Source organism: Microtus ochrogaster, linkage group LG3 (genome assembly GCF_000317375.1).
Source record: "Microtus ochrogaster isolate Prairie Vole_2 linkage group LG3, MicOch1.0, whole genome shotgun sequence".
In the NCBI taxonomy this organism is placed as follows: domain Eukaryota; kingdom Metazoa; phylum Chordata; class Mammalia; order Rodentia; family Cricetidae; genus Microtus; species Microtus ochrogaster.
The window spans coordinates 31282697-31288719 of record NC_022029.1 but is presented as its reverse complement, the minus strand read 5'-3'; the positions used below and the strand labels follow the sequence as shown (position 1 = coordinate 31288719).

Sequence of the window (6023 nt, the reverse complement as noted above, 5' to 3'; positions counted from 1 at the left end):
TCAGGTTGATAATGAATTATTTTAGTTTATTATGTTATCATGATTGCATAACTGAAATGCTGTTGTTTATTTCACAAGTTCCCTTAATATTGTTTATGAGCAGTATAACTTTGTAATTAAATATTTCTAACATGCTTGCTTTATATAAGTGAACTGGATTCTGTAGTTACTAGAAGCTGATGGAAAGACTGATAGTTATTGAGTGTGCTAGTGTGAAAACTTCATTTTACATACAATAATTTGACAATCTTTAAAATGCAAGGATATGAAAGCAAGTATAGGGTCCTGGACTCAGCTGTAAACTAAAATAAGCCTACTAAGATTTACATATGAAAAACAGCTACATAATTTCCCAGGAACTCTCTAAGTACTTTTGGAAGAGTTAAGCAAGTACAATATGTTAAAATACTTCTGAACTACTTGAAAAAATATTCAACATAGTAAATTAGACTACTTTCACATGAGTGCTAATTTTTGGGCAATCAGAAGGCAGAAAGAGAATTCTAAATGGCTACAGATCATTAATGATAATTATTATTATATCAGCTAAAGTGGAGAAAGCATAGGGTAGGTCCTTGAGAAAGTGGTTGAATTCTAAGTGGCACACCTGCAGAGAACTTCAGCATTTGATCCCTGCAGTGTGTTTAATGGACAGTGCTTTAGATCTAGGGGAGCACAGATGCCTGTGTGTATTCTTCCATGCCTAGTCATACTTGGATTCACAATATTACAAGTATACCTTTTTTTCTTAAAGATAGCAATTGCTAAATGAAGTTTGTGAGAAACTCCCATCAGGATTTGTTTCTCTCGACAGCGTAGACGAGTTACACACTTGAGCCTTCCACTGTTACCCAAGTTCTATGTTTTTCTCTCTTCCTTTACACATCCCTTCCTTTGATGCCCTTTCTCTCGAGCCACTCTACACTCCATCACTTCCACTCTCAAGTGTTGGACTCGAGGAAAGTATTTTTTTTTCATTCATTAATATCCTACTTATTTTTTCCGTCTCTGAAATTTGCTTATTTAGTCACTATATTTAATTTTTCTTGCTTTGATTATAGAGAGACGATCAAGATGGTACTATTGAATTCTGAGATGTCAATGAGATTTTGATACTCAGTGTGTCCTTGTTTCATATTGATTCTTTCTACCCCTAGGACATGTGAGTTCAATTCACTGTCATGTGACTTCAAATACTTTTGGGTTTGCCCTTTAAATGAAGACTTTGTGATGTTTTGTTGGTTTTCTTTTGTTCAAATGTATTTATTTCCCATACCCTTTGCTTTTTAAACTACTGTCCCCTCCTTTTTAACATACTTTTCTGTCTCATTTTTTCTTTGAGAACACTCTTCATCCTGTTGCATCTACCTGAAAGCCTTTTTGGTAAAGATAGTACAAACTCAAACATACGTATGTTCAGAAACAGGATTTTAATAATAAAAGAATATTAGATATTTCTACTGTAACTTCACAAATTAGGAGAGTAGTCATTTGTTTTTATCGTGTGTGTGTGTGTGTGTGTGTGTGTGTGTGTGTCTTAAGGCAGGGAAATAGTGCAAGCGCAAGCAAGCACATGCAAACTCACAATGAGTAAGCAAAATTAACCAAGACAACCTGTCAGTGAATCAGAAGCAGAGTAACTAATGATGCACTCTCCTAGCCAATCACAACACCAGTGAGCACCGGTTTCAAAAGGACCAAACAAATGTTCCTACAGCAACTTAACTTCCCTAACCCCATAAACACCCCCCTACGCCACTTTTTACAATAAGGAGGTTCTGTATTGAAATATCCCAGAGTCTGTGTCGTCTCATTACCTGCCCCCCTACAAACAGGAATCACACAACAGACAGCAACAACAAGCTTGCAAAAACTGGCGCTTGAAGAGGATTGAGCTTCTTCTTTTTTTTTTTTTTTTTTTTTTGGGTTTCTCTAGACAGGGTTTCTCTGTGGCTTTGGAGCCTGTCCTGGAACTAGCTCTTGTAGACCAGGCTGGTCTCGAACTCACAGAGATTCACCTGCCTCTGCCTCCCGAGTGCTGGGATTAAAGGCGTGCGCCACCATCGCCTGGCATGAGCTTTTTTGGTCCTCCTTACCCTCTTTTGGGCATATTTCTTTCTTGCTTGCTGCCCTGGCTGCAGTCCCTGTTTTGACTCTCTGCTGGTGTCTTGAGTTTTCCCACTTAGGCTCTTTTCGGTGAGTTGACTTCTATTTTCATTTTCTAAGCCCTTGGTGAGTTGTGGCTTTTTTCCCCCATCCCTATAATTTCTTTTTTTCCCCCTTGTTTTTCATCCGAGTTAGGAACTTTCCATTGAGACTCACTTCATCATGGCATCTCCTCATAAGGGCTGACCACTGGAGACACTGTGTGAGTATATAGCTGTGGCCTAACAAACTGCAGAAGTCCCTCACTATAAGCAGGGCACTCAGTCCTCAAAGACTATTTCCCTTCTTTCCCTTTCCCTTTCCCTTTCCCTTTCCCTTTCCCTTTCCCTTTCCCTTTCCCTTTCCCTTACGTCTTCATGCAGACTCCCTCACGTTGCCTGATGACTTTTGCCTGCTGCCTCTCCCCGGGATTGTCTGAAGGCTCTCTGGCTTTACGGGAATTCTGATTGCACTTTGGAGTATGGACTGTTGGACTTCCTCTCCTAGTCTCTCTTCTCAGTTAATCCGGCTGTATGACCACCTGTTAAAGGCCGTTAGGACCATGACCAGTTTCTTAATTCATGGAAAGACTTTGACCATTTGATTGTGGTTGAATTTCCTTTCCTTTTGGGGATTGGAATGTTCTCCGCAAGTTTGACCCTGAAGATGAGTGTTTGGACCGAGATGTAGTTGTTGCTGCTCGCTCCGTGTTTTCTGCCCTCTTTCTTCTTTGCTGCCACTCCTCACGGGCTCCTCCTAGGGTCCCATCATGAATGGTGTCCCTTCCCCAGGGGATGGGACTTTCCCTTCTGTCAGTGCTGCCACTACCCTCTCTCCCAAGTTGGCAAGAGTTCTGTAAGTCCCATGTGAGGGCCTCTACCTTGGATCTCGCCTACCGATTTCACTGTATCTACCTGGCCTCCCACCCACAATATTGAGAGCCTAGATCAGAAGCTGCCTTTCCTGGCCGTTTTGCTGAGCTATTCCTGCAGCATGTGGAAGCTGAGGTGACCCAGGCCTTGGGCTCACTCTCCCCAACTGTCTTGGTCCCATTTGGGTGTGGTGTGGAGATTGCACCACCACATGACTTGTCCCTTGACAGCTGCAGGGTAGGCGGGGCCCTGGCTGTATTGGGCCCATCTCTATCTTCTGAGGACCTAGCCAGCCCCCTTCCTTCTTCAATATGTTCCTCCTGTACAATGTCCTGAAAGCTGACACTCAAGAAATACTTCCCTTTCTACCCTTGTTTAGTGGGCTGCTCAGTCAGAAGTACTGTATGAGGCATCCCACAGTGGCAAGGGGTGGTTGACACTTTCTCTCCAGCTGGGCCTCTGAAAAACACATCAGGTCCCCCAGTCCCAGGTGGAAACAACAACTCCAACTCTTCTGATGGTGTTGGTACAGTTGATAGGGGATTGGCTAGTGATGACACATTCCCTGGAAAGAGATGAACTCAGCATTTTGAGAAGCTGAGGCTGAATCATTGAGGGGGAACCTTGAACAACAGAGCAGGCATGACACAAAGAGAAGAGCTACTCAGTTTTAGGAGGGCTGAAGAAGCTGCCCGTGACCCAGCAGGAGTAGGTTATGGAAGAGAGGTGGCTGAGCTGACCATAGAGGGAGGAGGGCAACCTCTGTGGCAGAAGTGTCACCTACTGCTTTAAAGCAAAATTGAAGGAGGAAGAAGTCTCTTGAAGTTCTTCATACCACCCAAGGCATCCCAGTCCTGACTCAGCATTTCCTGTTCTACTCTCACTGATGCCCGCACAGCCACAGCCCTAGAAATACCTGACAGGGAGAATACGTTTGTGGTTAAGGTAAAAGGTCCTTCAGAGTACATTCTGAAGACAACTGATGAACTTCATATGAAGACCTAGGTGTCTGACATCCAGGAGTGCCTAAGCCCAGGACTCCATCCTGCTATCAGCTCTCATCTCATGAACCTTCCCCTGGCCCTGTGGACCTCGTTCCTCATAAAGGATAACACAGACAGCCTGGAGTTGCCCTGCCTATATTGTTCAGAGAGTCTGCTCAGCCAGGATCTGCTGCTGGGCCTCAGCTATAGTAATGATTGCCTGTTGCAGGGTGTTTATGAGGGGACCCTTCTGACTGGCCATCAGCATCCTTCTCCCTTTGTTCTGCCTCCATTGCTGCGTCCCACTTTGACTCAATGGAATTGCTCCTTCTGGAGTTTTCCCTTCACATTCCCATTGAGAAGGGGCCCCCAGCAGGGACAGTTTAACACCTCTAAATCCTCTACCCTACCCTGAATACTTCAGAAGAAAGCATAGAGTCATTCCTGTTCTGGGGAAGTCAGAGGGTACTGACAGAGATCAGCCCCTCTCACTATATCATTGGTTCCATGGTATGCTTTCTTGGCTCAAGGCTGCCCAGTTAGTGCTGGAAGGAAACACTGGCTCCTATGGTATCTTCCTGGTATGTCAGAGTGAGACAAGACATGGTGAATAGGTCTTTACTTTCAACTTCCAGGGCAGGACCAAGCATCTGAATTTGTCATTGAATGAGAAGGGTCACTCCGAGGTCCAACATCTGTGGTTCTAGTCCATTTTCTATATGCTTGAACACTTCTGACTGTATTGGTGTAGAATGTCCTTCTTTCTATGTGTTGCTTTCCTTGGTTGAATAAAGAAACTACCTTAGCTTTTTATAGGGTAGGCAGGAAAGACAGAACTGGATGCTGGGAAGAAGAGCAGAGTCAGGCAGATGCCATGGAGCTTCAGCCTGAGACAGACGTTGGTTAGGAATAAAGAAAGAGAGAGAGAGAGAAAGAGAGAGAGAGAGAGAGATGGGAAGGCCAGCGGTTTTCTCTGGGTACCGAAAAAGTCACGCAATAACCTGTTCCAGCCTCTTTAAGGTCATTGGCTGAAGGAGGTTCTCCATCACCTCCCCCTTATGTCTAAATAAGAGAGTTCCAAACTCAGTAAAAAATGATGTACACAAGGAACAGATATCAAGTATAAAATTGCAACCGGCATAAACAGTATTAAACAAGGAATGTATGCTAAGTATTTTAATAAACATTCTGTTCTAAAGAGTCTAAGTCTTTTATTGGAAATGGCTTGGCTAAACATAAGAGGAAGATAACTATGGCTATCTAGTCTTCAAACTCATTGAAGGCCTGAGAAGGAAGATAATATTACTTGAGTAGGCAGGAATTTCAATCAAGCAGCTTCCAAAATGTGCAGTATATGACAGAGACAACTGGCTACCTGAGCAATCACCCAAAGTCTCATTTGCAATGTTGAAGCAAACAACTTTGGCTAAGGCCTTGAGTAATTGACAGAGCATTTTCAGAGGCAGGAAATTTTCAGAAACATCATACCCTGTCTTGGCAAGGTTTGGCAGGTTTTTTTTCTTGTATCCTGCTTATCTAGTCTGAACACTATGTACTTCGTCAATGGCTGAGGCATGGGCAGTTCCTTGCCCAAAGGCCAATTGTGCCAAGAAGAAAACAAACTCCAAGTGGAGTGTCTTTGGTGCTCAACATTCTCTTGGGAATAGATTGGTGCTGTCAGGAGCAATCATGTCTCATGTCAACAGAACCCTAAGTTATTTAAATGCCATATTCTACAGATTCTTGAAGTGGTTGAAGATTACCTATCTGTGCAGAACATATTCTCTATGTATCTAAAGAACCTAATTAATCTGACTATAAGTATAGCAAACATGAGTGACTATTGACCTTAAAGACTAAGACTTTATATCAGAATATTAAAAATCTGTAAACTGTGCAGTAAATGGGGACAATAACCTCAAAATGCAAACAATGTATAAGTATCTTGATCAGAGGTAGAAATATATAATACAATATGATAAATGTATCCTAAAAATTGAATCATACAATATATCTTAAACAT

General features: G+C 42.7%; 1 pseudogene; it reads left to right on the top strand.

The window, feature by feature from the left end:
- The first annotated feature begins 2914 nt into the window (after positions 1 to 2914).
- On the top strand, positions 2915 to 4737 carry LOC102001937 (annotated as a pseudogene).
- The last annotated feature ends 1286 nt before the right edge of the window (positions 4738 to 6023 follow it).